Source organism: Haliotis asinina, chromosome 15, assembly GCF_037392515.1.
Source record: "Haliotis asinina isolate JCU_RB_2024 chromosome 15, JCU_Hal_asi_v2, whole genome shotgun sequence".
Lineage (NCBI taxonomy): Eukaryota > Metazoa > Mollusca > Gastropoda > Lepetellida > Haliotidae > Haliotis > Haliotis asinina.
Window position 1 is genome coordinate 51,511,885 of NC_090294.1, and position 27,066 is coordinate 51,538,950.

Below are 27,066 nucleotides of genomic sequence, written 5' to 3' on the forward strand. Positions count from 1 at the left end.
GGGCAATTCTTTGTCATAGACGAAAAGAGATTGGATCAGAAATGATATTTCTCTACTTAGTTTCTAAGGTGTAGCGAAGCCAACCCTACTGTATGAGTACGGGTGGTAAAATACTTGGTTCTTCTAATGTTTTATAGTAAGTACATGTATAGTGATACTGTGAAATAAAAAAGAACATCGCCCGAATAGGGACTCGAACCCTGGACCCTCAGATCACTCTGATTGTAACAGACCGCTTAAAAGTCTGATGCTCTACCGACTGAGCTATCCGGGCTCTGCTTCAGGATAGCACATATTTCTAGTCACATGACAGGAAGCTGTACACAGACCTCTCTTGACATTTCTGCATCACCAAATACCATTTGATTTTACTTCATTCAACACAATTCAAGCTGTAACCATACCAAGTCAACTCTTGCACTCTGAATGACTGTACTTTGGTGGCAGGCCTCGTTCTATAGTTAACAAACAAGACACTGTGCTATCGGCTATGCACGGGTGAGCAATAATTGTATATGACTGCGACTTACTGGGATGAAGATGGCTAAGATATGTAAACGAGGGCCTGTCTACAATTCTAGCCATCGTAAGAAAGAAGTCTTACATGCATTGCAAGCCATTTCATCATGTGGGCAATTCTTTGTCATAGACGAAAAGAGATTGGATCAGAAATGATATTTCTCTACTTAGTTTCTAAGGTGTAGCGAAGCCAACCCTACTGTATGAGTACGGGTGGTAAAATACTTGGTTCTTCTAATGTTTTATAGTAAGTACATGTATAGTGATACTGTGAAATAAAAAAGAACATCGCCCGAACAGGGACTCGAACCCTGGACCCTCAGATCACTCTGATTGTAACAGACCGCTTAAAAGTCTGATGCTCTACCGACTGAGCTATCCGGGCTCTGCTTCAGGATAGCACATATTTCTAGTCACATGACAGGAAGCTGTACACAGACCTCTCTTGACATTTCTGCATCACCAAATACCATTTGATTTTACTTCATTCAACACAATTCAAGCTGTAACCATACCAAGTCAACTCTTGCACTCTGAATGACTGTACTTTGGTGGCAGGCCTCGTTCTATAGTTAACAAACAAGACACTGTGCTATCGGCTATGCACGGGTGAGCAATAATTGTATATGACTGCGACTTACTGGGATGAAGATGGCTAAGATATGTAAACGAGGGCCTGTCTACAATTCTAGCCATCGTAAGAAAGAAGTCTTACATGCATTGCAAGCCATTTCATCATGTGGGCAATTCTTTGTCATAGACGAAAAGAGATTGGATCAGAAATGATATTTCTCTACTTAGTTTCTAAGGTGTAGCGAAGCCAACCCTACTGTATGAGTACGGGTGGTAAAATACTTGGTTCTTCTAATGTTTTATAGTAAGTACATGTATAGTGATACTGTGAAATAAAAAAGAACATCGCCCGAACAGGGACTCGAACCCTGGACCCTCAGATCACTCTGATTGTAACAGACCGCTTAAAAGTCTGATGCTCTACCGACTGAGCTATCCGGGCTCTGCTTCAGGATAGCACATATTTCTAGTCACATGACAGGAAGCTGTACACAGACCTCTCTTGACATTTCTGCATCACCAAATACCATTTGATTTTACTTCATTCAACACAATTCAAGCTGTAACCATACCAAGTCAACTCTTGCACTCTGAATGACTGTACTTTGGTGGCAGGCCTCGTTCTATAGTTAACAAACAAGACACTGTGCTATCGGCTATGCACGGGTGAGCAATAATTGTATATGACTGCGACTTACTGGGATGAAGATGGCTAAGATATGTAAACGAGGGCCTGTCTACAATTCTAGCCATCGTAAGAAAGAAGTCTTACATGCATTGCAAGCCATTTCATCATGTGGGCAATTCTTTGTCATAGACGAAAAGAGATTGGATCAGAAATGATATTTCTCTACTTAGTTTCTAAGGTGTAGCGAAGCCAACCCTACTGTATGAGTACGGGTGGTAAAATACTTGGTTCTTCTAATGTTTTATAGTAAGTACATGTATAGTGATACTGTGAAATAAAAAAGAACATCGCCCGAACAGGGACTCGAACCCTGGACCCTCAGATCACTCTGATTGTAACAGACCGCTTAAAAGTCTGATGCTCTACCGACTGAGCTATCCGGGCTCTGCTTCAGGATAGCACATATTTCTAGTCACATGACAGGAAGCTGTACACAGACCTCTCTTGACATTTCTGCATCACCAAATACCATTTGATTTTACTTCATTCAACACAATTCAAGCTGTAACCATACCAAGTCAACTCTTGCACTCTGAATGACTGTACTTTGGTGGCAGGCCTCGTTCTATAGTTAACAAACAAGACACTGTGCTATCGGCTATGCACGGGTGAGCAATAATTGTATATGACTGCGACTTACTGGGATGAAGATGGCTAAGATATGTAAACGAGGGCCTGTCTACAATTCTAGCCATCGTAAGAAAGAAGTCTTACATGCATTGCAAGCCATTTCATCATGTGGGCAATTCTTTGTCATAGACGAAAAGAGATTGGATCAGAAATGATATTTCTCTACTTAGTTTCTAAGGTGTAGCGAAGCCAACCCTACTGTATGAGTACGGGTGGTAAAATACTTGGTTCTTCTAATGTTTTATAGTAAGTACATGTATAGTGATACTGTGAAATAAAAAAGAACATCGCCCGAACAGGGACTCGAACCCTGGACCCTCAGATCACTCTGATTGTAACAGACCGCTTAAAAGTCTGATGCTCTACTGACTGAGATATCCGGACTCTGCTTGAGGATAGCACATATTTCTAGTCACATGACAGGAAGCTGTACACAGACCTCTCTTGACATTTCTGCATCACCAAATACCATTTGATTTTACTTCATTCAACACAATTCAAGCTGTAACCATACCAAGTCAACTTTTGCACTCTGAATGACTGTACTTTGGTGGCAGGCCTCGTTCTATAGTTAACAAACAAGACACTGTGCTATCGGCTATGCACGGGTGAGCAATAATTGTATATGACTGCGACTTACTGGGATGAAGATGGCTAAGATATGTAAACGAGGGCCTGTCTACAATTCTAGCCATCGTAAGAAAGAAGTCTTACATGCATTGCAAGCCATTTCATCATGTGGGCAATTCTTTGTCATAGACGAAAAGAGATTGGATCAGAAATGATATTTCTCTACTTAGTTTCTAAGGTGTAGCGAAGCCAACCCTACTGTATGAGTACGGGTGGTAAAATACTTGGTTCTTGTAATGTTTTATAGTAAGTACATGTATAGTGATACTGTGAAATAAAAAAGAACATCGCCCGAATAGGGACTCGAACCCTGGACCCTCAGATCACTCTGATTGTAACAGACCGCTTAAAAGTCTGATGCTCTACCGACTGAGCTATCCGGGCTCTGCTTCAGGATAGCACATATTTCTAGTCACATGACAGGAAGCTGTACACAGACCTCTCTTGACATTTCTGCATCACCAAATACCATTTGATTTTACTTCATTCAACACAATTCAAGCTGTAACCATACCAAGTCAACTCTTGCACTCTGAATGACTGTACTTTGGTGGCAGGCCTCGTTCTATAGTTAACAAACAAGACACTGTGCTATCGGCTATGCACGGGTGAGCAATAATTGTATATGACTGCGACTTACTGGGATGAAGATGGCTAAGATATGTAAACGAGGGCCTGTCTACAATTCTAGCCATCGTAAGAAAGAAGTCTTACATGCATTGCAAGCCATTTCATCATGTGGGCAATTCTTTGTCATAGACGAAAAGAGATTGGATCAGAAATGATATTTCTCTACTTAGTTTCTAAGGTGTAGCGAAGCCAACCCTACTGTATGAGTACGGGTGGTAAAATACTTGGTTCTTGTAATGTTTTATAGTAAGTACATGTATAGTGATACTGTGAAATAAAAAAGAACATCGCCCGAACAGGGACTCGAACCCTGGACCCTCAGATCACTCTGATTGTAACAGACCGCTTAAAAGTCTGATGCTCTACCGACTGAGCTATCCGGGCTCTGCTTCAGGATAGCACATATTTCTAGTCACATGACAGGAAGCTGTACACAGACCTCTCTTGACATTTCTGCATCACCAAATACCATTTGATTTTACTTCATTCAACACAATTCAAGCTGTAACCATACCAAGTCAACTCTTGCACTCTGAATGACTGTACTTTGGTGGCAGGCCTCGTTCTATAGTTAACAAACAAGACACTGTGCTATCGGCTATGCACGGGTGAGCAATAATTGTATATGACTGCGACTTACTGGGATGAAGATGGCTAAGATATGTAAACGAGGGCCTGTCTACAATTCTAGCCATCGTAAGAAAGAAGTCTTACATGCATTGCAAGCCATTTCATCATGTGGGCAATTCTTTGTCATAGACGAAAAGAGATTGGATCAGAAATGATATTTCTCTACTTAGTTTCTAAGGTGTAGCGAAGCCAACCCTACTGTATGAGTACGGGTGGTAAAATACTTGGTTCTTGTAATGTTTTATAGTAAGTACATGTATAGTGATACTGTGAAATAAAAAAGAACATCGCCCGAACAGGGACTCGAACCCTGGACCCTCAGATCACTCTGATTGTAACAGACCGCTTAAAAGTCTGATGCTCTACCGACTGAGCTATCCGGGCTCTGCTTCAGGATAGCACATATTTCTAGTCACATGACAGGAAGCTGTACACAGACCTCTCTTGACATTTCTGCATCACCAAATACCATTTGATTTTACTTCATTCAACACAATTCAAGCTGTAACCATACCAAGTCAACTCTTGCACTCTGAATGACTGTACTTTGGTGGCAGGCCTCGTTCTATAGTTAACAAACAAGACACTGTGCTATCGGCTATGCACGGGTGAGCAATAATTGTATATGACTGCGACTTACTGGGATGAAGATGGCTAAGATATGTAAACGAGGGCCTGTCTACAATTCTAGCCATCGTAAGAAAGAAGTCTTACATGCATTGCAAGCCATTTCATCATGTGGGCAATTCTTTGTCATAGACGAAAAGAGATTGGATCAGAAATGATATTTCTCTACTTAGTTTCTAAGGTGTAGCGAAGCCAACCCTACTGTATGAGTACGGGTGGTAAAATACTTGGTTCTTGTAATGTTTTATAGTAAGTACATGTATAGTGATACTGTGAAATAAAAAAGAACATCGCCCGAACAGGGACTCGAACCCTGGACCCTCAGATCACTCTGATTGTAACAGACCGCTTAAAAGTCTGATGCTCTACCGACTGAGCTATCCGGGCTCTGCTTCAGGATAGCACATATTTCTAGTCACATGACAGGAAGCTGTACACAGACCTCTCTTGACATTTCTGCATCACCAAATACCACTTGATTTTACTTCATTCAACACAATTCAAGCTGTAACCATACCAAGTCAACTCTTGCACTCTGAATGACTGTACTTTGGTGGCAGGCCTCGTTCTATAGTTAACAAACAAGACACTGTGCTATCGGCTATGCACGGGTGAGCAATAATTGTATATGACTGCGACTTACTGGGATGAAGATGGCTAAGATATGTAAACGAGGGCCTGTCTACAATTCTAGCCATCGTAAGAAAGAAGTCTTACATGCATTGCAAGCCATTTCATCATGTGGGCAATTCTTTGTCATAGACGAAAAGAGATTGGATCAGAAATGATATTTCTCTACTTAGTTTCTAAGGTGTAGCGAAGCCAACCCTACTGTATGAGTACGGGTGGTAAAATACTTGGTTCTTGTAATGTTTTATAGTAAGTACATGTATAGTGATACTGTGAAATAAAAAAGAACATCGCCCGAACAGGGACTCGAACCCTGGACCCTCAGATCACTCTGATTGTAACAGACCGCTTAAAAGTCTGATGCTCTACCGACTGAGCTATCCGGGCTCTGCTTCAGGATAGCACATATTTCTAGTCACATGACAGGAAGCTGTACACAGACCTCTCTTGACATTTCTGCATCACCAAATACCATTTGATTTTACTTCATTCAACACAATTCAAGCTGTAACCATACCAAGTCAACTCTTGCACTCTGAATGACTGTACTTTGGTGGCAGGCCTCGTTCTGTAGTTAACAAACAAGACACTGTGCTATCGGCTATGCACGGGTGAGCAATAATTGTATATGACTGCGACTTACTGGGATGAAGATGGCTAAGATATGTAAACGAGGGCCTGTCTACAATTCTAGCCATCGTAAGAAAGAAGTCTTACATGCATTGCAAGCCATTTCATCATGTGGGCAATTCTTTGTCATAGACGAAAAGAGATTGGATCAGAAATGATATTTCTCTACTTAGTTTCTAAGGTGTAGCGAAGCCAACCCTACTGTATGAGTACGGGTGGTAAAATACTTGGTTCTTCTAATGTTTTATAGAAAGTACATGTATAGTGATACTGTGAAATAAAAAAGAACATCGCCCGAACAGGGACTCGAACCCTGGACCCTCAGATCACTCTGATTGTAACAGACCGCTTAAAAGTCTGATGCTCTACCGACTGAGCCATCCGGGCTCTGCTTCAGGATAGCACATATTTCTAGTCACATGACAGGAAGCTGTACACAGACCTCTCTTGACATTTCTGCATCACCAAATACCATTTGATTTTACTTCATTCCACACAATTCAAGCTGTAACCATACCAAGTCAACTCTTGCACTCTGAATGACTGTACTTTGGTGGCAGGCCTCGTTCTATAGTTAACAAACAAGACACTGTGCTATCGGCTATGCACGGGTGAGCAATAATTGTATATGACTGCGACTTACTGGGATGAAGATGGCTAAGATATGTAAACGAGGGCCTGTCTACAATTCTAGCCATCGTAAGAAAGAAGTCTTACATGCATTGCAAGCCATTTCATCATGTGGGCAATTCTTTGTCATAGACGAAAAGAGATTGGATCAGAAATGATATTTCTCTACTTAGTTTCTAAGGTGTAGCGAAGCCAACCCTACTGTATGAGTACGGGTGGTAAAATACTTGGTTCTTGTAATGTTTTATAGTAAGTACATGTATAGTGATACTGTGAAATAAAAAAGAACATCGCCCGAACAGGGACTCGAACCCTGGACCCTCAGATCACTCTGATTGTAACAGACCGCTTAAAAGTCTGATGCTCTACCGACTGAGCTATCCGGGCTCTGCTTCAGGATAGCACATATTTCTAGTCACATGACAGGAAGCTGTACACAGACCTCTCTTGACATTTCTGCGTCACCAAATACCATTTGATTTTACTTCATTCAACACAATTCAAGCTGTAACCATACCAAGTCAACTCTTGCACTCTGAATGACTGTACTTTGGTGGCAGGCCTCGTTCTATAGTTAACAAACAAGACACTGTGCTATCGGCTATGCACGGGTGAGCAATAATTGTATATGACTGCGACTTACTGGGATGAAGATGGCTAAGATATGTAAACGAGGGCCTGTCTACAATTCTAGCCATCGTAAGAAAGAAGTCTTACATGCATTGCAAGCCATTTCATCATGTGGGCAATTCTTTGTCATAGACGAAAAGAGATTGGATCAGAAATGATATTTCTCTACTTAGTTTCTAAGGTGTAGCGAAGCCAACCCTACTGTATGAGTACGGGTGGTAAAATACTTGGTTCTTGTAATGTTTTATAGTAAGTACATGTATAGTGATACTGTGAAATAAAAAAGAACATCGCCCGAACAGGGACTCGAACCCTGGACCCTCAGATCACTCTGATTGTAACAGACCGCTTAAAAGTCTGATGCTCTACCGACTGAGCTATCCGGGCTCTGCTTCAGGATAGCACATATTTCTAGTCACATGACAGGAAGCTGTACACAGACCTCTCTTGACATTTCTGCATCACCAAATACCATTTGATTTTACTTCATTCAACACAATTCAAGCTGTAACCATACCAAGTCAACTCTTGCACTCTGAATGACTGTACTTTGGTGGCAGGCCTCGTTCTGTAGTTAACAAACAAGACACTGTGCTATCCGCTATGCACGGGTGAGCAATAATTGTATATGACTGCGACTTACTGGGATGAAGATGGCTAAGATATGTAAACGAGGGCCTGTCTACAATTCTAGCCATCGTAAGAAAGAAGTCTTACATGCATTGCAAGCCATTTCATCATGTGGGCAATTCTTTGTCATAGACGAAAAGAGATTGGATCAGAAATGATATTTCTCTACTTAGTTTCTAAGGTGTAGCGAAGCCAACCCTACTGTATGAGTACGGGTGGTAAAATACTTGGTTCTTCTAATGTTTTATAGAAAGTACATGTATAGTGATACTGTGAAATAAAAAAGAACATCGCCCGAACAGGGACTCGAACCCTGGACCCTCAGATCACTCTGATTGTAACAGACCGCTTAAAAGTCTGATGCTCTACCGACTGAGCTATCCGGGCTCTGCTTCAGGATAGCACATATTTCTAGTCACATGACAGGAAGCTGTACACAGACCTCTCTTGACATTTCTGCATCACCAAATACCATTTGATTTTACTTCATTCAACACAATTCAAGCTGTAACCATACCAAGTCAACTCTTGCACTCTGAATGACTGTACTTTGGTGGCAGGCCTCGTTCTGTAGTTAACAAACAAGACACTGTGCTATCGGCTATGCACGGGTGAGCAATAATTGTATATGACTGCGACTTACTGGGATGAAGATGGCTAAGATATGTAAACGAGGGCCTGTCTACAATTCTAGCCATCGTAAGAAAGAAGTCTTACATGCATTGCAAGCCATTTCATCATGTGGGCAATTCTTTGTCATAGACGAAAAGAGATTGGATCAGAAATGATATTTCTCTACTTAGTTTCTAAGGTGTAGCGAAGCCAACCCTACTGTATGAGTACGGGTGGTAAAATACTTGGTTCTTGTAATGTTTTATAGTAAGTACATGTATAGTGATACTGTGAAATAAAAAAGAACATCGCCCGAACAGGGACTCGAATCCTGGACCCTCAGATCACTCTGATTGTAACAGACCGCTTAAAAGTCTGATGCTCTACCGACTGAGCCATACGGGCTCTGCTTCAGGATAGCACATATTTCTAGTCACATGACAGGAAGCTGTACACAGACCTCTCTTGACATTTCTGCATCACCAAATACCATTTGATTTTACTTCATTCCACACAATTCAAGCTGTAACCATACCAAGTCAACTCTTGCACTCTGAATGACTGTACTTTGGTGGCAGGCCTCGTTCTATAGTTAACAAACAAGACACTGTGCTATCGGCTATGCACGGGTGAGCAATAATTGTATATGACTGCGACTTACTGGGATGAAGATGGCTAAGATATGTAAACGAGGGCCTGTCTACAATTCTAGCCATCGTAAGAAAGAAGTCTTACATGCATTGCAAGCCATTTCATCATGTGGGCAATTCTTTGTCATAGACGAAAAGAGATTGGATCAGAAATGATATTTCTCTACTTAGTTTCTAAGGTGTAGCGAAGCCAACCCTACTGTATGAGTACGGGTGGTAAAATACTTGGTTCTTGTAATGTTTTATAGTAAGTACATGTATAGTGATACTGTGAAATAAAAAAGAACATCGCCCGAACAGGGACTCGAACCCTGGACCCTCAGATCACTCTGATTGTAACAGACCGCTTAAAAGTCTGATGCTCTACCGACTGAGCTATCCGGGCTCTGCTTCAGGATAGCACATATTTCTAGTCACATGACAGGAAGCTGTACACAGACCTCTCTTGACATTTCTGCGTCACCAAATACCATTTGATTTTACTTCATTCAACACAATTCAAGCTGTAACCATACCAAGTCAACTCTTGCACTCTGAATGACTGTACTTTGGTGGCAGGCCTCGTTCTATAGTTAACAAACAAGACACTGTGCTATCGGCTATGCACGGGTGAGCAATAATTGTATATGACTGCGACTTACTGGGATGAAGATGGCTAAGATATGTAAACGAGGGCCTGTCTACAATTCTAGCCATCGTAAGAAAGAAGTCTTACATGCATTGCAAGCCATTTCATCATGTGGGCAATTCTTTGTCATAGACGAAAAGAGATTGGATCAGAAATGATATTTCTCTACTTAGTTTCTAAGGTGTAGCGAAGCCAACCCTACTGTATGAGTACGGGTGGTAAAATACTTGGTTCTTCTAATGTTTTATAGAAAGTACATGTATAGTGATACTGTGAAATAAAAAAGAACATCGCCCGAACAGGGACTCGAACCCTGGACCCTCAGATCACTCTGATTGTAACAGACCGCTTAAAAGTCTGATGCTCTACCGACTGAGCCATCCGGGCTCTGCTTCAGGATAGCACATATTTCTAGTCACATGACAGGAAGCTGTACACAGACCTCTCTTGACATTTCTGCATCACCAAATACCATTTGATTTTACTTCATTCAACACAATTCAAGCTGTAACCATACCAAGTCAACTCTTGCACTCTGAATGACTGTACTTTGGTGGCAGGCCTCGTTCTATAGTTAACAAACAAGACACTGTGCTATCGGCTATGCACGGGTGAGCAATAATTGTATATGACTGCGACTTACTGGGATGAAGATGGCTAAGATATGTAAACGAGGGCCTGTCTACAATTCTAGCCATCGTAAGAAAGAAGTCTTACATGCATTGCAAGCCATTTCATCATGTGGGCAATTCTTTGTCATAGACGAAAAGAGATTGGATCAGAAATGATATTTCTCTACTTAGTTTCTAAGGTGTAGCGAAGCCAACCCTACTGTATGAGTACGGGTGGTAAAATACTTGGTTCTTCTAATGTTTTATAGTAAGTACATGTATAGTGATACTGTGAAATAAAAAAGAACATCGCCCGAACAGGGACTCGAACCCTGGACCCTCAGATCACTCTGATTGTAACAGACCGCTTAAAAGTCTGATGCTCTACCGACTGAGCTATCCGGGCTCTGCTTCAGGATAGCACATATTTCTAGTCACATGACAGGAAGCTGTACACAGACCTCTCTTGACATTTCTGCGTCACCAAATACCATTTGATTTTACTTCATTCAACACAATTCAAGCTGTAACCATACCAAGTCAACTCTTGCACTCTGAATGACTGTACTTTGGTGGCAGGCCTCGTTCTATAGTTAACAAACAAGACACTGTGCTATCGGCTATGCACGGGTGAGCAATAATTGTATATGACTGCGACTTACTGGGATGAAGATGGCTAAGATATGTAAACGAGGGCCTGTCTACAATTCTAGCCATCGTAAGAAAGAAGTCTTACATGCATTGCAAGCCATTTCATCATGTGGGCAATTCTTTGTCATAGACGAAAAGAGATTGGATCAGAAATGATATTTCTCTACTTAGTTTCTAAGGTGTAGCGAAGCCAACCCTACTGTATGAGTACGGGTGGTAAAATACTTGGTTCTTCTAATGTTTTATAGAAAGTACATGTATAGTGATACTGTGAAATAAAAAAGAACATCGCCCGAACAGGGACTCGAACCCTGGACCCTCAGATCACTCTGATTGTAACAGACCGCTTAAAAGTCTGATGCTCTACCGACTGAGCTATCCGGGCTCTGCTTCAGGATAGCACATATTTCTAGTCACATGACAGGAAGCTGTACACAGACCTCTCTTGACATTTCTGCATCACCAAATACCATTTGATTTTACTTCATTCAACACAATTCAAGCTGTAACCATACCAAGTCAACTCTTGCACTCTGAATGACTGTACTTTGGTGGCAGGCCTCGTTCTATAGTTAACAAACAAGACACTGTGCTATCGGCTATGCACGGGTGAGCAATAATTGTATATGACTGCGACTTACTGGGATGAAGATGGCTAAGATATGTAAACGAGGGCCTGTCTACAATTCTAGCCATCGTAAGAAGGAAGCCTTACATGCATTGCAAGCCATTTCATCATGTGGGCAATTCTTTGTCATAGACGAAAAGAGATTGGATCAGAAATGATATTTCTCTACTTAGTTTCTAAGGTGTAGCGAAGCCAACCCTACTGTATGAGTACGGGTGGTAAAATACTTGGTTCTTGTAATGTTTTATAGTAAGTACATGTATAGTGATACTGTGAAATAAAAAAGAACATCGCCCGAACAGGGACTCGAATCCTGGACCCTCAGATCACTCTGATTGTAACAGACCGCTTAAAAGTCTGATGCTCTACCGACTGAGCCATCCGGGCTCTGCTTCAGGATAGCACATATTTCTAGTCACATGACAGGAAGCTGTACACAGACCTCTCTTGACATTTCTGCATCACCAAATACCATTTGATTTTACTTCATTCAACACAATTCAAGCTGTAACCATACCAAGTCAACTCTTGCACTCTGAATGACTGTACTTTGGTGGCAGGCCTCGTTCTGTAGTTAACAAACAAGACACTGTGCTATCGGCTATGCACGAGTGAGCAATAATTGTATATGACTGCGACTTACTGGGATGAAGATGGCTAAGATATGTAAACGAGTCCCTGTCTACAATTCTAGCCATCGTAAGAAAGAAGTCTTACATGCATTGCAAGCCATTTCATCATGTGGGCAATTCTTTGTCATAGACGAAAAGAGATTGGATCAGAAATGATATTTCTCTACTTAGTTTCTAAGGTGTAGCGAAGCCAACCCTACTGTATGAGTACGGGTGGTAAAATACTTGGTTCTTCTAATGTTTTATAGTAAGTACATGTATAGTGATACTGTGAAATAAAAAAGAACATCGCCCGAACAGGGACTCGAACCCTGGACCCTCAGATCACTCTGATTGTAACAGACCGCTTAAAAGTCTGATGCTCTACCGACTGAGCTATCCGGGCTCTGCTTCAGGATAGCACATATTTCTAGTCACATGACAGGAAGCTGTACACAGACCTCTCTTGACATTTCTGCATCACCAAATACCATTTGATTTTACTTCATTCAACACAATTCAAGCTGTAACCATACCAAGTCAACTCTTGCACTCTGAATGACTGTACTTTGGTGGCAGGCCTCGTTCTATAGTTAACAAACAAGACACTGTGCTATCGGCTATGCACGGGTGAGCAATAATTGTATATGACTGCGACTTACTGGGATGAAGATGGCTAAGATATGTAAACGAGGGCCTGTCTACAATTCTAGCCATCGTAAGAAAGAAGTCTTACATGCAGTGCAAGCCATTTCATCATGTGGGCAATTCTTTGTCATAGACGAAAAGAGATTGGATCAGAAATGATATTTCTCTACTTAGTTTCTAAGGTGTAGCGAAGCCAACCCTACTGTATGAGTACGGGTGGTAAAATACTTGGTTCTTCTAATGTTTTATAGTAAGTACATGTATAGTGATACTGTGAAATAAAAAAGAACATCGCCCGAACAGGGACTCGAACCCTGGACCCTCAGATCACTCTGATTGTAACAGACCGCTTAAAAGTCTGATGTTCTACCGACTGAGCTATCCGGGCTCTGCTTCAGGATAGCACATATTTCTAGTCACATGACAGGAAGCTGTACACAGACCTCTCTTGACATTTCTGCATCACCAAATACCATTTGATTTTACTTCATTCAACACAATTCAAGCTGTAACCATACCAAGTCAACTCTTGCACTCTGAATGACTGTACTTTGGTGGCAGGCCTCGTTCTGTAGTTAACAAACAAGACACTGTGCTATCGGCTATGCACGGGTGAGCAATAATTGTATATGACTGCGACTTACTGGGATGAAGATGGCTAAGATATGTAAACGAGGGCCTGTCTACAATTCTAGCCATCGTAAGAAAGAAGTCTTACATGCATTGCAAGCCATTTCATCATGTGGGCAATTCTTTGTCATAGACGAAAAGAGATTGGATCAGAAATGATATTTCTCTACTTAGTTTCTAAGGTGTAGCGAAGCCAACCCTACTGTATGAGTACGGGTGGTAAAATACTTGGTTCTTCTAATGTTTTATAGTAAGTACATGTATAGTGATACTGTGAAATAAAAAAGAACATCGCCCGAACAGGGACTCGAACCCTGGACCCTCAGATCACTCTGATTGTAACAGACCGCTTAAAAGTCTGATGTTCTACCGACTGAGCTATCCGGGCTCTGCTTCAGGATAGCACATATTTCTAGTCACATGACAGGAAGCTGTACACAGACCTCTCTTGACATTTCTGCATCACCAAATACCATTTGATTTTACTTCATTCAACACAATTCAAGCTGTAACCATACCAAGTCAACTCTTGCACTCTGAATGACTGTACTTTGGTGGCAGGCCTCGTTCTGTAGTTAACAAACAAGACACTGTGCTATCGGCTATGCACGGGTGAGCAATAATTGTATATGACTGCGACTTACTGGGATGAAGATGGCTAAGATATGTAAACGAGGGCCTGTCTACAATTCTAGCCATCGTAAGAAAGAAGTCTTACATGCATTGCAAGCCATTTCATCATGTGGGCAATTCTTTGTCATAGACGAAAAGAGATTGGATCAGAAATGATATTTCTCTACTTAGTTTCTAAGGTGTAGCGAAGCCAACCCTACTGTATGAGTACGGGTGGTAAAATACTTGGTTCTTCTAATGTTTTATAGTAAGTACATGTATAGTGATACTGTGAAATAAAAAAGAACATCGCCCGAACAGGGACTCGAACCCTGGACCCTCAGATCACTCTGATTGTAACAGACCGCTTAAAAGTCTGATGCTCTACCGACTGAGCTATCCGGGCTCTGCTTCAGGATAGCACATATTTCTAGTCACATGACAGGAAGCTGTACACAGACCTCTCTTGACATTTCTGCATCACCAAATACCATTTGATTTTACTTCATTCAACACAATTCAAGCTGTAACCATACCAAGTCAACTCTTGCACTCTGAATGACTGTACTTTGGTGGCAGGCCTCGTTCTGTAGTTAACAAACAAGACACTGTGCTATCGGCTATGCACGGGTGAGCAATAATTGTATATGACTGCGACTTACTGGGATGAAGATGGCTAAGATATGTAAACGAGGGCCTGTCTACAATTCTAGCCATCGTAAGAAAGAAGTCTTACATGCATTGCAAGCCATTTCATCATGTGGGCAATTCTTTGTCATAGACGAAAAGAGATTGGATCAGAAATGATATTTCTCTACTTAGTTTCTAAGGTGTAGCGAAGCCAACCCTACTGTATGAGTACGGGTGGTAAAATACTTGGTTCTTGTAATGTTTTATAGTAAGTACATGTATAGTGATACTGTGAAATAAAAAAGAACATCGCCCGAACAGGGACTCGAACCCTGGACCCTCAGATCACTCTGATTGTAACAGACCGCTTAAAAGTCTGATGTTCTACCGACTGAGCTATCCGGGCTCTGCTTCAGGATAGCACATATTTCTAGTCACATGACAGGAAGCTGTACACAGACCTCTCTTGACATTTCTGCATCACCAAATACCATTTGATTTTACTTCATTCAACACAATTCAAGCTGTAACCATACCAAGTCAACTCTTGCACTCTGAATGACTGTACTTTGGTGGCAGGCCTCGTTCTGTAGTTAACAAACAAGACACTGTGCTATCGGCTATGCACGGGTGAGCAATAATTGTATATGACTGCGACTTACTGGGATGAAGATGGCTAAGATATGTAAACGAGGGCCTGTCTACAATTCTAGCCATCGTAAGAAAGAAGTCTTACATGCATTGCAAGCCATTTCATCATGTGGGCAATTCTTTGTCATAGACGAAAAGAGATTGGATCAGAAATGATATTTCTCTACTTAGTTTCTAAGGTGTAGCGAAGCCAACCCTACTGTATGAGTACGGGTGGTAAAATACTTGGTTCTTGTAATGTTTTATAGTAAGTACATGTATAGTGATACTGTGAAATAAAAAAGAACATCGCCCGAACAGGGACTCGAACCCTGGACCCTCAGATCACTCTGATTGTAACAGACCGCTTAAAAGTCTGATGTTCTACCGACTGAGCTATCCGGGCTCTGCTTCAGGATAGCACATATTTCTAGTCACATGACAGGAAGCTGTACACAGACCTCTCTTGACATTTCTGCATCACCAAATACCATTTGATTTTACTTCATTCAACACAATTCAAGCTGTAACCATACCAAGTCAACTCTTGCACTCTGAATGACTGTACTTTGGTGGCAGGCCTCGTTCTGTAGTTAACAAACAAGACACTGTGCTATCGGCTATGCACGGGTGAGCAATAATTGTATATGACTGCGACTTACTGGGATGAAGATGGCTAAGATATGTAAACGAGGGCCTGTCTACAATTCTAGCCATCGTAAGAAAGAAGTCTTACATGCATTGCAAGCCATTTCATCATGTGGGCAATTCTTTGTCATAGACGAAAAGAGATTGGATCAGAAATGATATTTCTCTACTTAGTTTCTAAGGTGTAGCGAAGCCAACCCTACTGTATGAGTACGGGTGGTAAAATACTTGGTTCTTGTAATGTTTTATAGTAAGTACATGTATAGTGATACTGTGAAATAAAAAAGAACATCGCCCGAACAGGGACTCGAACCCTGGACCCTCAGATCACTCTGATTGTAACAGACCGCTTAAAAGTCTGATGCTCTACCGACTGAGCTATCCGGGCTCTGCTTCAGGATAGCACATATTTCTAGTCACATGACAGGAAGCTGTACACAGACCTCTCTTGACATTTCTGCATCACCAAATACCATTTGATTTTACTTCATTCAACACAGTTCAAGCTGTAACCATACCAAGTCAACTCTTGCACTCTGAATGACTGTACTTTGGTGGCAGGCCTCGTTCTATAGTTAACAAACAAGACACTGTGCTATCGGCTATGCACGGGTGAGCAATAATTGTATATGACTGCGACTTACTGGGATGAAGATGGCGAAGATATGTAAACGAGGGCCTGTCTACAATTCTAGCCATCGTAAGAAAGAAGTCTTACATGCATTGCAAGCCATTTCATCATGTGGGCAATTCTTTGTCATAGACGAAAAGAGATTGGATCAGAAATGATATTTCTCTACTTAGTTTCTAAGGTGTAGCGAAGCCAACCCTACTGTATGAGTACGGGTGGTAAAATACTTGGTTCTTCTAATGTTTTATAGTAAGTACATGTATAGTGATACTGTGAAATAAAAAAGAACATCGCCCGAACAGGGACTCGAACCCTGGACCCTCAGATCACTCTGATTGTAACAGACCGCTTAAAAGTCTGATGTTCTACCGACTGAGCTATCCGGGCTCTGCTTCAGGATAGCACATATTTCTAGTCACATGACAGGAAGCTGTACACAGACCTCTCTTGACATTTCTGCATCACCAAATACCATTTGATTTTACTTCATTCAACACAATTCAAGCTGTAACCATACCAAGTCAACTCTTGCACTCTGAATGACTGTACTTTGGTGGCAGGCCTCGTTCTATAGTTAACAAACAAGACACTGTGCTATCGGCTATGCACGGGTGAGCAATAATTGTATATGACTGCGACTTACTGGGATGAAGATGGCTAAGATATGTAAACGAGGGCCTGTCTACAATTCTAGCCATCGTAAGAAAGAAGTCTTACATGCAGTGCAAGCCATTTCATCATGTGGGCAATTCTTTGTCATAGACGAAAAGAGATTGGATCAGAAATGATATTTCTCTACTTAGTTTCTAAGGTGTAGCGAAGCCAACCCTACTGTATGAGTACGGGTGGTAAAATACTTGGTTCTTCTAATGTTTTATAGTAAGTACATGTATAGTGATACTGTGAAATAAAAAAGAACATCGCCCGAACAGGGACTCGAACCCTGGACCCTCAGATCACTCTGATTGTAACAGACCGCTTAAAAGTCTGATGCTCTACCGACTGAGCTATCCGGGCTCTGCTTCAGGATAGCACATATTTCTAGTCACATGACAGGAAGCTGTACACAGACCTCTCTTGACATTTCTGCATCACCAAATACCATTTGATTTTACTTCATTCAACACAATTCAAGCTGTAACCATACCAAGTCAACTCTTGCACTCTGAATGACTGTACTTTGGTGGCAGGCCTCGTTCTGTAGTTAACAAACAAGACACTGTGCTATCGGCTATGCACGAGTGAGCAATAATTGTATATGACTGCGACTTACTGGGATGAAGATGGCTAAGATATGTAAACGAGTCCCTGTCTACAATTCTAGCCATCGTAAGAAAGAAGTCTTACATGCATTGCAAGCCATTTCATCATGTGGGCAATTCTTTGTCATAGACGAAAAGAGATTGGATCAGAAATGATATTTCTCTACTTAGTTTCTAAGGTGTAGCGAAGCCAACCCTACTGTATGAGTACGGGTGGTAAAATACTTGGTTCTTCTAATGTTTTATAGTAAGTACATGTATAGTGACACTGTGAAATAAAAAAGAACATCGCCCGAACAGGGACTCGAACCCTGGACCCTCAGATCACTCTGATTGTAACAGACCGCTTAAAAGTCTGATGCTCTACCGACTGAGCTATCCGGGCTCTGCTTCAGGATAGCACATATTTCTAGTCACATGACAGGAAGCTGTACACAGACCTCTCTTGACATTTCTGCATCACCAAATACCATTTGATTTTACTTCATTCAACACAATTCAAGCTGTAACCATACCAAGTCAACTCTTGCACTCTGAATGACTGTACTTTGGTGGCAGGCCTCGTTCTATAGTTAACAAACAAGACACTGTGCTATCGGCTATGCACGGGTGAGCAATAATTGTATATGACTGCGACTTACTGGGATGAAGATGGCTAAGATATGTAAACGAGGGCCTGTCTACAATTCTAGCCATCGTAAGAAAGAAGTCTTACATGCAGTGCAAGCCATTTCATCATGTGGGCAATTCTTTGTCATAGACGAAAAGAGATTGGATCAGAAATGATATTTCTCTACTTAGTTTCTAAGGTGTAGCGAAGCCAACCCTACTGTATGAGTACGGGTGGTAAAATACTTGGTTCTTCTAATGTTTTATAGTAAGTACATGTATAGTGATACTGTGAAATAAAAAAGAACATCGCCCGAACAGGGACTCGAACCCTGGACCCTCAGATCACTCTGATTGTAACAGACCGCTTAAAAGTCTGATGCTCTACCGACTGAGCTATCCGGGCTCTGCTTCAGGATAGCACATATTTCTAGTCACATGACAGGAAGCTGTACACAGACCTCTCTTGACATTTCTGCATCACCAAATACCATTTGATTTTACTTCATTCAACACAATTCAAGCTGTAACCATACCAAGTCAACTCTTGCACTCTGAATGACTGTACTTTGGTGGCAGGCCTCGTTCTGTAGTTAACAAACAAGACACTGTGCTATCGGCTATGCACGAGTGAGCAATAATTGTATATGACTGCGACTTACTGGGATGAAGATGGCTAAGATATGTAAACGAGGGCCTGTCTACAATTCTAGCCATCGTAAGAAAGAAGTCTTACATGCATTGCAAGCCATTTCATCATGTGGGCAATTCTTTGTCATAGACGAAAAGAGATTGGATCAGAAATGATATTTCTCTACTTAGTTTCTAAGGTGTAGCGAAGCCAACCCTACTGTATGAGTACGGGTGGTAAAATACTTGGTTCTTCTAATGTTTTATAGTAAGTACATGTATAGTGATACTGTGAAATAAAAAAGAACATCGCCCGAACAGGGACTCGAACCCTGGAACCTCAGATCACTCTGATTGTAACAGACCGCTTAAAAGTCTGATGTTCTACCGACTGAGCTATCCGGGCTCTGCTTCAGGATAGCACATATTTCTAGTCACATGACAGGAAGCTGTACACAGACCTCTCTTGACATTTCTGCATCACCAAATACCATTTGATTTTACTTCATTCAACACAATTCAAGCTGTAACCATACCAAGTCAACTCTTGCACTCTGAATGACTGTACTTTGGTGGCAGGCCTCGTTCTATAGTTAACAAACAAGACACTGTGTTATCGGCTATGCACGGGTGAGCAATAATTGTATATGACTGCGACTTACTGGGATGAAGATGGCTAAGATATGTAAACGAGGGCCTGTCTACAATTCTAGCCATCGTAAGAAAGAAGTCTTACATGCATTGCAAGCCATTTCATCATGTGGGCAATTCTTTGTCATAGACGAAAAGAGATTGGATCAGAAATGATATTTCTCTACTTAGTTTCTAAGGTGTAGCGAAGCCAACCCTACTGTATGAGTACGGGTGGTAAAATACTTGGTTCTTGTAATGTTTTATAGTAAGTACATGTATAGTGATACTGTGAAATAAAAAAGAACATCGCCCGAACAGGGACTCGAACCCTGGACCCTCAGATCACTCTGATTGTAACAGACCGCTTAAAAGTCTGATGCTCTACCGACTGAGCTATCCGGGCTCTGCTTCAGGATAGCACATATTTCTAGTCACATGACAGGAAGCTGTACACAGACCTCTCTTGACATTTCTGCATCACCAAATACCATTTGATTTTACTTCATTCAACACAATTCAAGCTGTAACCATACCAAGTCAACTCTTGCACTCTGAATGACTGTACTTTGGTGGCAGGCCTCGTTCTATAGTTAACAAACAAGACACTGTGCTATCGGCTATGCACGGGTGAGCAATAATTGTATATGACTGCGACTTACTGGGATGAAGATGGCTAAGATATGTAAACGAGGGCCTGTCTACAATTCTAGCCATCGTAAGAAAGAAGTCTTACATGCATTGCAAGCCATTTCATCATGTGGGCAATTCTTTGTCATAGACGAAAAGAGATTGGATCAGAAATGATATTTCTCTACTTAGTTTCTAAGGTGTAGCGAAGCCAACCCTACTGTATGAGTACGGGTGGTAAAATACTTGGTTCTTCTAATGTTTTATAGTAAGTACATGTATAGTGATACTGTGAAATAAAAAAGAACATCGCCCGAACAGGGACTCGAACCCTGGACCCTCAGATCACTCTGATTGTAACAGACCGCTTAAAAGTCTGATGTTCTACCGACTGAGCTATCCGGGCTCTGCTTCAGGATAGCACATATTTCTAGTCACATGACAGGAAGCTGTACACAGACCTCTCTTGACATTTCTGCATCACCAAATACCATTTGATTTTACTTCATTCAACACAATTCAAGCTGTAACCATACCAAGTCAACTCTTGCACTCTGAATGACTGTACTTTGGTGGCAGGCCTCGTTCTGTAGTTAACAAACAAGACACTGTGCTATCGGCTATGCACGGGTGAGCAATAATTGTATATGACTGCGACTTACTGGGATGAAGATGGCTAAGATATGTAAACGAGGGCCTGTCTACAATTCTAGCCATCGTAAGAAAGAAGTCTTACATGCATTGCAAGCCATTTCATCATGTGGGCAATTCTTTGTCATAGACGAAAAGAGATTGGATCAGAAATGATATTTCTCTACTTAGTTTCTAAGGTGTAGCGAAGCCAACCCTACTGTATGAGTACGGGTGGTAAAATACTTGGTTCTTCTAATGTTTTATAGTAAGTACATGTATAGTGATACTGTGAAATAAAAAAGAACATCGCCCGAACAGGGACTCGAACCCTGGACCCTCAGATCACTCTGATTGTAACAGACCGCTTAAAAGTCTGATGCTCTACCGACTGAGCTATCCGGGCTCTGCTTCAGGATAGCACATATTTCTAGTCACATGACAGGAAGCTGTACACAGACCTCTCTTGACATTTCTGCATCACCAAATACCATTTGATTTTACTTCATTCAACACAATTCAAGCTGTAACCATACCAAGTCAACTCTTGCACTCTGAATGACTGTACTTTGGTGGCAGGCCTCGTTCTATAGTTAACAAACAAGACACTGTGCTATCGGCTATGCACGGGTGAGCAATAATTGTATATGACTGCGACTTACTGGGATGAAGATGGCTAAGATATGTAAACGAGGGCCTGTCTACAATTCTAGCCATCGTAAGAAAGAAGTCTTACATGCATTGCAAGCCATTTCATCATGTGGGCAATTCTTTGTCATAGACGAAAAGAGATTGGATCAGAAATGATATTTCTCTACTTAGTTTCTAAGGTGTAGCGAAGCCAACCCTACTGTATGAGTACGGGTGGTAAAATACTTGGTTCTTGTAATGTTTTATAGTAAGTACATGTATAGTGATACTGTGAAATAAAAAAGAACATCGCCCGTACAGGGACTCGAACCCTGGACCCTCAGATCACTCTGATTGTAACAGACCGCTTAAAAGTCTGATGCTCTACCGACTGAGCTATCCGGGCTCTGCTTCAGGATAGCACATATTTCTAGTCACATGACAGGAAGCTGTACACAGACCTCTCTTGACATTTCTGCATCACCAAATACCATTTGATTTTACTTCATTCAACACAATTCAAGCTGTAACCATACCAAGTCAACTCTTGCACTCTGAATGACTGTACTTTGGTGGCAGGCCTCGTTCTATAGTTAACAAACAAGACACTGTGCTATCGGCTATGCACGGGTGAGCAATAATTGTATATGACTGCGACTTACTGGGATGAAGATGGCTAAGATATGTAAACGAGGGCCTGTCTACAATTCTAGCCATCGTAAGAAAGAAGTCTTACATGCATTGCAAGCCATTTCATCATGTGGGCAATTCTTTGTCATAGACGAAAAGAGATTGGATCAGAAATGATATTTCTCTACTTAGTTTCTAAGGTGTAGCGAAGCCAACCCTACTGTATGAGTACGGGTGGTAAAATACTTGGTTCTTCTAATGTTTTATAGTAAGTACATGTATAGTGATACTGTGAAATAAAAAAGAACATCGCCCGAACAGGGACTCGAACCCTGGACCCTCAGATCACTCTGATTGTAACAGACCGCTTAAAAGTCTGATGCTCTACCGACTGAGCTATCCGGGCTCTGCTTCAGGATAGCACATATTTCTAGTCACATGACAGGAAGCTGTACACAGACCTCTCTTGACATTTCTGCATCACCAAATACCATTTGATTTTACTTCATTCAACACAATTCAAGCTGTAACCATACCAAGTCAACTCTTGCACTCTGAATGACTGTACTTTGGTGGCAGGCCTCGTTCTGTAGTTAACAAACAAGACACTGTGCTATCGGCTATGCACGAGTGAGCAATAATTGTATATGACTGCGACTTACTGGGATGAAGATGGCTAAGATATGTAAACGAGGGCCTGTCTACAATTCTAGCCATCGTAAGAAAGAAGTCTTACATGCATTGCAAGCCATTTCATCATGTGGGCAATTCTTTGTCATAGACGAAAAGAGATTGGATCAGAAATGATATTTCTCTACTTAGTTTCTAAGGTGTAGCGAAGCCAACCCTACTGTATGAGTACGGGTGGTAAAATACTTGGTTCTTGTAATGTTTTATAGTAAGTACATGTATAGTGATACTGTGAAATAAAAAAGAACATCGCCCGAACAGGGACTCGAATCCTGGACCCTCACATCACTCTGATTGTAACAGACCGCTTAAAAGTCTGATGCTCTACCGACTGAGCTATCCGGGCTCTGCTTCAGGATAGCACATATTTCTAGTCACATGACAGGAAGCTGTACACAGACCTCTCTTGACATTTCTGCATCACCAAATACCATTTGATTTTACTTCATTCAACACAATTCAAGCTGTAACCATACCAAGTCAACTCTTGCACTCTGAATGACTGTACTTTGGTGGCAGGCCTCGTTCTATAGTTAACAAACAAGACACTGTGCTATCGGCTATGCACGGGTGAGCAATAATTGTATATGACTGCGACTTACTGGGATGAAGATGGCTAAGATATGTAAACGAGGGCCTGTCTACAATTCTAGCCATCGTAAGAAAGAAGTCTTACATGCATTGCAAGCCATTTCATCATGTGGGCAATTCTTTGTCATAGACGAAAAGAGATTGGATCAGAAATGATATTTCTCTACTTAGTTTCTAAGGTGTAGCGAAGCCAACCCTACTGTATGAGTACGGGTGGTAAAATACTTGGTTCTTCTAATGTTTTATAGTAAGTACATGTATAGTGATACTGTGAAATAAAAAAGAACATCGCCCGAACAGGGACTCGAACCCTGGACCCTCAGATCACTCTGATTGTAACAGACCGCTTAAAAGTCTGATGCTCTACCGACTGAGCTATCCGGGCTCTGCTTCAGGATAGCACATATTTCTAGTCACATGACAGGAAGCTGTACACAGACCTCTCTTGACATTTCTGCATCACCAAATACCATTTGATTTTACTTCATTCAACACAATTCAAGCTGTAACCATACCAAGTCAACTCTTGCACTCTGAATGACTGTACTTTGGTGGCAGGCCTCGTTCTATAGTTAACAAACAAGACACTGTGCTATCGGCTATGCACGGGTGAGCAATAATTGTATATGACTGCGACTTACTGGGATGAAGATGGCTAAGATATGTAAACGAGGGCCTGTCTACAATTCTAGCCATCGTAAGAAAGAAGTCTTACATGCATTGCAAGCCATTTCATCATGTGGGCAATTCTTTGTCATAGACGAAAAGAGATTGGATCAGAAATGATATTTCTCTACTTAGTTTCTAAGGTGTAGCGAAGCCAACCCTACTGTATGAGTACGGGTGGTAAAATACTTGGTTCTTCTAATGTTTTATAGTAAGTACATGTATAGTGATACTGTGAAATAAAAAAGAACATCGCCCGAACAGGGACTCGAACCCTGGACCCTCAGATCACTCTGATTGCTTCAGGATAGCACATATTTCTAGTCACATGACAGGAAGCTGTACACAGACCTCTCTTGACATTTCTGCATCACCAAATACCATTTGATTTTACTTCATTCAACACAATTCAAGCTGTAACCATACCAAGTCAACTCTTGCACTCTGAATGACTGTACTTTGGTGGCAGGCCTCGTTCTATAGTTAACAAACAAGACACTGTGCTATCGGCTATGCACGGGTGAGCAATAATTGTATATGACTGCGACTTACTGGGATGAAGATGGCTAAGATATGTAAACGAGGGCCTGTCTACAATTCTAGCCATCATAAGAAAGAAGTCTTACATGCATTGCAAGCCATTTCATCATGTGGGCAATTCTTTGTCATAGACGAAAAGAGATTGGATCAGAAATGATATTTCTCTACTTAGTTTCTAAGGTGTAGCGAAGCCAACCCTACTGTATGAGTACGGGTGGTAAAATACTTGGTTCTTGTAATGTTTTATAGTAAGTACATGTATAGTGATACTGTGAAATAAAAAAGAACATCGCCCGAACAGGGACTCGAACCCTGGACCATCAGATCACTCTGATTGTAACAGACCGCTTAAAAGTCTGATGCTCTACCGACTGAGCTATCCGGGCTCTGCTTCAGGATAGCACATATTTCTAGTCACATGACAGGAAGCTGTACACAGACCTCTCTTGACATTTCTGCATCACCAAATACCATTTGATTTTACTTCATTCAACACAATTGAAGCTGTAACAATACCAAGTCAACTCTTGCACTCTGAATGACTGTACTTTGGTGGCAGGCCTCGTTCTATAGTTAACAAACAAGACACTGTGCTATCGGCTATGCACGGGTGAGCAATAATTGTATATGACTGCGACTTACTGGGATGAAGATGGCTAAGATATGTAAACGAGGGCCTGTCTACAATTCTAGCCATCGTAAGAAAGAAGTCTTACATGCATTGCAAGCCATTTCATCATGTGGGCAATTCTTTGTCATAGACGAAAAGAGATTGGATCAGAAATGATATTTCTCTACTTAGTTTCTAAGGTGTAGCGAAGCCAACCCTACTGTATGAGTACGGGTGGTAAAATACTTGGTTCTTCTAATGTTTTATAGTAAGTACATGTATAGTGATACTGTGAAATAAAAAAGAACATCGCCCGAACAGGGACTCGAACCCTGGACCCTCAGATCACTCTGATTGTAACAGACCGCTTAAAAGTCTGATGCTCTACCGACTGAGCTATCCGGGCTCTGCTTCAGGATAGCACATATTTCTAGTCACATGACAGGAAGCTGTACACAGACCTCTCTTGACATTTCTGCATCACCAAATACCATTTGATTTTACTTCATTCAACACAATTCAAGCTGTAACCATACCAAGTCAACTCTTGCACTCTGAATGACTGTACTTTGGTGGCAGGCCTCGTTCTGTAGTTAACAAACAAGACACTGTGCTATCGGCTATGCACGAGTGAGCAATAATTGTATATGACTGCGACTTACTGGGATGAAGATGGCTAAGATATGTAAACGAGGGCCTGTCTACAATTCTAGCCATCGTAAGAAAGAAGTCTTACATGCATTGCAAGCCATTTCATCATGTGGGCAATTCTTTGTCATAGACGAAAAGAGATTGGATCAGAAATGATATTTCTCTACTTAGTTTCTAAGGTGTAGCGAAGCCAACCCTACTGTATGAGTACGGGTGGTAAAATACTTGGTTCTTGTAATGTTTTATAGTAAGTACATGTATAGTGATACTGTGAAATAAAAAAGAACATCGCCCGAACAGGGACTCGAACCCTGGACCCTCAGATCACTCTGATTGTAACAGACCGCTTAAAAGTCTGATGCTCTACCGACTGAGCTATCCGGGCTCTGCTTCAGGATAGCACATATTTCTAGTCACATGACAGGAAGCTGTACACAGACCTCTCTTGACATTTCTGCATCACCAAATACCATTTGATTTTACTTCATTCAACACAATTCAAGCTGTAACCATACCAAGTCAACTCTTGCACTCTGAATGACTGTACTTTGGTGGCAGGCCTCGTTCTATAGTTAACAAACAAGACACTGTGCTATCGGCTATGCACGGGTGAGCAATAATTGTATATGACTGCGACTTACTGGGATGAAGATGGCTAAGATATGTAAACGAGGGCCTGTCTACAATTCTAGCCATCGTAAGAAAGAAGTCTTACATGCATTGCAAGCCATTTCATCATGTGGGCAATTCTTTGTCATAGACGAAAAGAG

At 41.4% G+C, this 27,066-nt stretch overlaps 42 non-coding genes across 42 annotated transcripts; all 42 read right to left on the reverse strand.

The window, feature by feature from the left end:
* Positions 1 to 178: 178 nt before the first annotated feature.
* Positions 179 to 274, reverse strand: Trnak-uuu (transfer RNA lysine (anticodon UUU)). Its single transcript has 2 exons — positions 238 to 274; positions 179 to 214 (listed from the first exon to the last, which is right to left on the reverse strand). It is a non-coding gene; the product is annotated as a tRNA-Lys (tRNA).
* A 534-nt stretch (positions 275 to 808) lies between these two features.
* Positions 809 to 904, reverse strand: Trnak-uuu (transfer RNA lysine (anticodon UUU)). The gene is made up of 2 exons: positions 868 to 904; positions 809 to 844 (listed from the first exon to the last, which is right to left on the reverse strand). It is a non-coding gene; the product is annotated as a tRNA-Lys (tRNA).
* Positions 905 to 1,438: 534 nt separating this feature from the next.
* Positions 1,439 to 1,534, reverse strand: Trnak-uuu (transfer RNA lysine (anticodon UUU)). Its single transcript has 2 exons — positions 1,498 to 1,534; positions 1,439 to 1,474 (listed from the first exon to the last, which is right to left on the reverse strand). It is a non-coding gene; the product is annotated as a tRNA-Lys (tRNA).
* Positions 1,535 to 2,068: 534 nt separating this feature from the next.
* Positions 2,069 to 2,164, reverse strand: Trnak-uuu (transfer RNA lysine (anticodon UUU)). Its single transcript has 2 exons — positions 2,128 to 2,164; positions 2,069 to 2,104 (listed from the first exon to the last, which is right to left on the reverse strand). It is a non-coding gene; the product is annotated as a tRNA-Lys (tRNA).
* Positions 2,165 to 2,698: 534 nt separating this feature from the next.
* Trnak-uuu (transfer RNA lysine (anticodon UUU)) lies at positions 2,699 to 2,794 on the reverse strand. The gene is made up of 2 exons: positions 2,758 to 2,794; positions 2,699 to 2,734 (listed from the first exon to the last, which is right to left on the reverse strand). It is a non-coding gene; the product is annotated as a tRNA-Lys (tRNA).
* Positions 2,795 to 3,328: 534 nt separating this feature from the next.
* Trnak-uuu (transfer RNA lysine (anticodon UUU)) lies at positions 3,329 to 3,424 on the reverse strand. The gene is made up of 2 exons: positions 3,388 to 3,424; positions 3,329 to 3,364 (listed from the first exon to the last, which is right to left on the reverse strand). It is a non-coding gene; the product is annotated as a tRNA-Lys (tRNA).
* Positions 3,425 to 3,958: 534 nt separating this feature from the next.
* Trnak-uuu (transfer RNA lysine (anticodon UUU)) lies at positions 3,959 to 4,054 on the reverse strand. Its single transcript has 2 exons — positions 4,018 to 4,054; positions 3,959 to 3,994 (listed from the first exon to the last, which is right to left on the reverse strand). It is a non-coding gene; the product is annotated as a tRNA-Lys (tRNA).
* A 534-nt stretch (positions 4,055 to 4,588) lies between these two features.
* Trnak-uuu (transfer RNA lysine (anticodon UUU)) lies at positions 4,589 to 4,684 on the reverse strand. The gene is made up of 2 exons: positions 4,648 to 4,684; positions 4,589 to 4,624 (listed from the first exon to the last, which is right to left on the reverse strand). It is a non-coding gene; the product is annotated as a tRNA-Lys (tRNA).
* A 534-nt stretch (positions 4,685 to 5,218) lies between these two features.
* Positions 5,219 to 5,314, reverse strand: Trnak-uuu (transfer RNA lysine (anticodon UUU)). The gene is made up of 2 exons: positions 5,278 to 5,314; positions 5,219 to 5,254 (listed from the first exon to the last, which is right to left on the reverse strand). It is a non-coding gene; the product is annotated as a tRNA-Lys (tRNA).
* A 534-nt stretch (positions 5,315 to 5,848) lies between these two features.
* Positions 5,849 to 5,944, reverse strand: Trnak-uuu (transfer RNA lysine (anticodon UUU)). Its single transcript has 2 exons — positions 5,908 to 5,944; positions 5,849 to 5,884 (listed from the first exon to the last, which is right to left on the reverse strand). It is a non-coding gene; the product is annotated as a tRNA-Lys (tRNA).
* Positions 5,945 to 6,478: 534 nt separating this feature from the next.
* Trnak-uuu (transfer RNA lysine (anticodon UUU)) lies at positions 6,479 to 6,574 on the reverse strand. Its single transcript has 2 exons — positions 6,538 to 6,574; positions 6,479 to 6,514 (listed from the first exon to the last, which is right to left on the reverse strand). It is a non-coding gene; the product is annotated as a tRNA-Lys (tRNA).
* A 534-nt stretch (positions 6,575 to 7,108) lies between these two features.
* On the reverse strand, positions 7,109 to 7,204 carry Trnak-uuu (transfer RNA lysine (anticodon UUU)). Its single transcript has 2 exons — positions 7,168 to 7,204; positions 7,109 to 7,144 (listed from the first exon to the last, which is right to left on the reverse strand). It is a non-coding gene; the product is annotated as a tRNA-Lys (tRNA).
* Positions 7,205 to 7,738: 534 nt separating this feature from the next.
* Trnak-uuu (transfer RNA lysine (anticodon UUU)) lies at positions 7,739 to 7,834 on the reverse strand. Its single transcript has 2 exons — positions 7,798 to 7,834; positions 7,739 to 7,774 (listed from the first exon to the last, which is right to left on the reverse strand). It is a non-coding gene; the product is annotated as a tRNA-Lys (tRNA).
* A 534-nt stretch (positions 7,835 to 8,368) lies between these two features.
* Trnak-uuu (transfer RNA lysine (anticodon UUU)) lies at positions 8,369 to 8,464 on the reverse strand. Its single transcript has 2 exons — positions 8,428 to 8,464; positions 8,369 to 8,404 (listed from the first exon to the last, which is right to left on the reverse strand). It is a non-coding gene; the product is annotated as a tRNA-Lys (tRNA).
* A 534-nt stretch (positions 8,465 to 8,998) lies between these two features.
* Trnak-uuu (transfer RNA lysine (anticodon UUU)) lies at positions 8,999 to 9,094 on the reverse strand. The gene is made up of 2 exons: positions 9,058 to 9,094; positions 8,999 to 9,034 (listed from the first exon to the last, which is right to left on the reverse strand). It is a non-coding gene; the product is annotated as a tRNA-Lys (tRNA).
* A 534-nt stretch (positions 9,095 to 9,628) lies between these two features.
* Positions 9,629 to 9,724, reverse strand: Trnak-uuu (transfer RNA lysine (anticodon UUU)). The gene is made up of 2 exons: positions 9,688 to 9,724; positions 9,629 to 9,664 (listed from the first exon to the last, which is right to left on the reverse strand). It is a non-coding gene; the product is annotated as a tRNA-Lys (tRNA).
* Positions 9,725 to 10,258: 534 nt separating this feature from the next.
* Trnak-uuu (transfer RNA lysine (anticodon UUU)) lies at positions 10,259 to 10,354 on the reverse strand. The gene is made up of 2 exons: positions 10,318 to 10,354; positions 10,259 to 10,294 (listed from the first exon to the last, which is right to left on the reverse strand). It is a non-coding gene; the product is annotated as a tRNA-Lys (tRNA).
* A 534-nt stretch (positions 10,355 to 10,888) lies between these two features.
* On the reverse strand, positions 10,889 to 10,984 carry Trnak-uuu (transfer RNA lysine (anticodon UUU)). The gene is made up of 2 exons: positions 10,948 to 10,984; positions 10,889 to 10,924 (listed from the first exon to the last, which is right to left on the reverse strand). It is a non-coding gene; the product is annotated as a tRNA-Lys (tRNA).
* A 534-nt stretch (positions 10,985 to 11,518) lies between these two features.
* Trnak-uuu (transfer RNA lysine (anticodon UUU)) lies at positions 11,519 to 11,614 on the reverse strand. The gene is made up of 2 exons: positions 11,578 to 11,614; positions 11,519 to 11,554 (listed from the first exon to the last, which is right to left on the reverse strand). It is a non-coding gene; the product is annotated as a tRNA-Lys (tRNA).
* Positions 11,615 to 12,148: 534 nt separating this feature from the next.
* On the reverse strand, positions 12,149 to 12,244 carry Trnak-uuu (transfer RNA lysine (anticodon UUU)). Its single transcript has 2 exons — positions 12,208 to 12,244; positions 12,149 to 12,184 (listed from the first exon to the last, which is right to left on the reverse strand). It is a non-coding gene; the product is annotated as a tRNA-Lys (tRNA).
* A 534-nt stretch (positions 12,245 to 12,778) lies between these two features.
* Trnak-uuu (transfer RNA lysine (anticodon UUU)) lies at positions 12,779 to 12,874 on the reverse strand. Its single transcript has 2 exons — positions 12,838 to 12,874; positions 12,779 to 12,814 (listed from the first exon to the last, which is right to left on the reverse strand). It is a non-coding gene; the product is annotated as a tRNA-Lys (tRNA).
* A 534-nt stretch (positions 12,875 to 13,408) lies between these two features.
* On the reverse strand, positions 13,409 to 13,504 carry Trnak-uuu (transfer RNA lysine (anticodon UUU)). The gene is made up of 2 exons: positions 13,468 to 13,504; positions 13,409 to 13,444 (listed from the first exon to the last, which is right to left on the reverse strand). It is a non-coding gene; the product is annotated as a tRNA-Lys (tRNA).
* A 534-nt stretch (positions 13,505 to 14,038) lies between these two features.
* Positions 14,039 to 14,134, reverse strand: Trnak-uuu (transfer RNA lysine (anticodon UUU)). The gene is made up of 2 exons: positions 14,098 to 14,134; positions 14,039 to 14,074 (listed from the first exon to the last, which is right to left on the reverse strand). It is a non-coding gene; the product is annotated as a tRNA-Lys (tRNA).
* A 534-nt stretch (positions 14,135 to 14,668) lies between these two features.
* Trnak-uuu (transfer RNA lysine (anticodon UUU)) lies at positions 14,669 to 14,764 on the reverse strand. The gene is made up of 2 exons: positions 14,728 to 14,764; positions 14,669 to 14,704 (listed from the first exon to the last, which is right to left on the reverse strand). It is a non-coding gene; the product is annotated as a tRNA-Lys (tRNA).
* Positions 14,765 to 15,298: 534 nt separating this feature from the next.
* Positions 15,299 to 15,394, reverse strand: Trnak-uuu (transfer RNA lysine (anticodon UUU)). The gene is made up of 2 exons: positions 15,358 to 15,394; positions 15,299 to 15,334 (listed from the first exon to the last, which is right to left on the reverse strand). It is a non-coding gene; the product is annotated as a tRNA-Lys (tRNA).
* Positions 15,395 to 15,928: 534 nt separating this feature from the next.
* Trnak-uuu (transfer RNA lysine (anticodon UUU)) lies at positions 15,929 to 16,024 on the reverse strand. The gene is made up of 2 exons: positions 15,988 to 16,024; positions 15,929 to 15,964 (listed from the first exon to the last, which is right to left on the reverse strand). It is a non-coding gene; the product is annotated as a tRNA-Lys (tRNA).
* A 534-nt stretch (positions 16,025 to 16,558) lies between these two features.
* Trnak-uuu (transfer RNA lysine (anticodon UUU)) lies at positions 16,559 to 16,654 on the reverse strand. The gene is made up of 2 exons: positions 16,618 to 16,654; positions 16,559 to 16,594 (listed from the first exon to the last, which is right to left on the reverse strand). It is a non-coding gene; the product is annotated as a tRNA-Lys (tRNA).
* Positions 16,655 to 17,188: 534 nt separating this feature from the next.
* Positions 17,189 to 17,284, reverse strand: Trnak-uuu (transfer RNA lysine (anticodon UUU)). Its single transcript has 2 exons — positions 17,248 to 17,284; positions 17,189 to 17,224 (listed from the first exon to the last, which is right to left on the reverse strand). It is a non-coding gene; the product is annotated as a tRNA-Lys (tRNA).
* A 534-nt stretch (positions 17,285 to 17,818) lies between these two features.
* Trnak-uuu (transfer RNA lysine (anticodon UUU)) lies at positions 17,819 to 17,914 on the reverse strand. The gene is made up of 2 exons: positions 17,878 to 17,914; positions 17,819 to 17,854 (listed from the first exon to the last, which is right to left on the reverse strand). It is a non-coding gene; the product is annotated as a tRNA-Lys (tRNA).
* Positions 17,915 to 18,448: 534 nt separating this feature from the next.
* Trnak-uuu (transfer RNA lysine (anticodon UUU)) lies at positions 18,449 to 18,544 on the reverse strand. The gene is made up of 2 exons: positions 18,508 to 18,544; positions 18,449 to 18,484 (listed from the first exon to the last, which is right to left on the reverse strand). It is a non-coding gene; the product is annotated as a tRNA-Lys (tRNA).
* Positions 18,545 to 19,078: 534 nt separating this feature from the next.
* Trnak-uuu (transfer RNA lysine (anticodon UUU)) lies at positions 19,079 to 19,174 on the reverse strand. The gene is made up of 2 exons: positions 19,138 to 19,174; positions 19,079 to 19,114 (listed from the first exon to the last, which is right to left on the reverse strand). It is a non-coding gene; the product is annotated as a tRNA-Lys (tRNA).
* A 534-nt stretch (positions 19,175 to 19,708) lies between these two features.
* Trnak-uuu (transfer RNA lysine (anticodon UUU)) lies at positions 19,709 to 19,804 on the reverse strand. Its single transcript has 2 exons — positions 19,768 to 19,804; positions 19,709 to 19,744 (listed from the first exon to the last, which is right to left on the reverse strand). It is a non-coding gene; the product is annotated as a tRNA-Lys (tRNA).
* A 534-nt stretch (positions 19,805 to 20,338) lies between these two features.
* On the reverse strand, positions 20,339 to 20,434 carry Trnak-uuu (transfer RNA lysine (anticodon UUU)). The gene is made up of 2 exons: positions 20,398 to 20,434; positions 20,339 to 20,374 (listed from the first exon to the last, which is right to left on the reverse strand). It is a non-coding gene; the product is annotated as a tRNA-Lys (tRNA).
* A 534-nt stretch (positions 20,435 to 20,968) lies between these two features.
* On the reverse strand, positions 20,969 to 21,064 carry Trnak-uuu (transfer RNA lysine (anticodon UUU)). The gene is made up of 2 exons: positions 21,028 to 21,064; positions 20,969 to 21,004 (listed from the first exon to the last, which is right to left on the reverse strand). It is a non-coding gene; the product is annotated as a tRNA-Lys (tRNA).
* A 534-nt stretch (positions 21,065 to 21,598) lies between these two features.
* Positions 21,599 to 21,694, reverse strand: Trnak-uuu (transfer RNA lysine (anticodon UUU)). The gene is made up of 2 exons: positions 21,658 to 21,694; positions 21,599 to 21,634 (listed from the first exon to the last, which is right to left on the reverse strand). It is a non-coding gene; the product is annotated as a tRNA-Lys (tRNA).
* A 534-nt stretch (positions 21,695 to 22,228) lies between these two features.
* Trnak-uuu (transfer RNA lysine (anticodon UUU)) lies at positions 22,229 to 22,324 on the reverse strand. The gene is made up of 2 exons: positions 22,288 to 22,324; positions 22,229 to 22,264 (listed from the first exon to the last, which is right to left on the reverse strand). It is a non-coding gene; the product is annotated as a tRNA-Lys (tRNA).
* Positions 22,325 to 22,858: 534 nt separating this feature from the next.
* On the reverse strand, positions 22,859 to 22,954 carry Trnak-uuu (transfer RNA lysine (anticodon UUU)). Its single transcript has 2 exons — positions 22,918 to 22,954; positions 22,859 to 22,894 (listed from the first exon to the last, which is right to left on the reverse strand). It is a non-coding gene; the product is annotated as a tRNA-Lys (tRNA).
* A 534-nt stretch (positions 22,955 to 23,488) lies between these two features.
* Trnak-uuu (transfer RNA lysine (anticodon UUU)) lies at positions 23,489 to 23,584 on the reverse strand. Its single transcript has 2 exons — positions 23,548 to 23,584; positions 23,489 to 23,524 (listed from the first exon to the last, which is right to left on the reverse strand). It is a non-coding gene; the product is annotated as a tRNA-Lys (tRNA).
* A 534-nt stretch (positions 23,585 to 24,118) lies between these two features.
* Positions 24,119 to 24,214, reverse strand: Trnak-uuu (transfer RNA lysine (anticodon UUU)). The gene is made up of 2 exons: positions 24,178 to 24,214; positions 24,119 to 24,154 (listed from the first exon to the last, which is right to left on the reverse strand). It is a non-coding gene; the product is annotated as a tRNA-Lys (tRNA).
* Positions 24,215 to 25,325: 1,111 nt separating this feature from the next.
* On the reverse strand, positions 25,326 to 25,421 carry Trnak-uuu (transfer RNA lysine (anticodon UUU)). Its single transcript has 2 exons — positions 25,385 to 25,421; positions 25,326 to 25,361 (listed from the first exon to the last, which is right to left on the reverse strand). It is a non-coding gene; the product is annotated as a tRNA-Lys (tRNA).
* A 534-nt stretch (positions 25,422 to 25,955) lies between these two features.
* Positions 25,956 to 26,051, reverse strand: Trnak-uuu (transfer RNA lysine (anticodon UUU)). The gene is made up of 2 exons: positions 26,015 to 26,051; positions 25,956 to 25,991 (listed from the first exon to the last, which is right to left on the reverse strand). It is a non-coding gene; the product is annotated as a tRNA-Lys (tRNA).
* A 534-nt stretch (positions 26,052 to 26,585) lies between these two features.
* On the reverse strand, positions 26,586 to 26,681 carry Trnak-uuu (transfer RNA lysine (anticodon UUU)). Its single transcript has 2 exons — positions 26,645 to 26,681; positions 26,586 to 26,621 (listed from the first exon to the last, which is right to left on the reverse strand). It is a non-coding gene; the product is annotated as a tRNA-Lys (tRNA).
* Between the last annotated feature and the right edge of the window lie 385 nt (positions 26,682 to 27,066).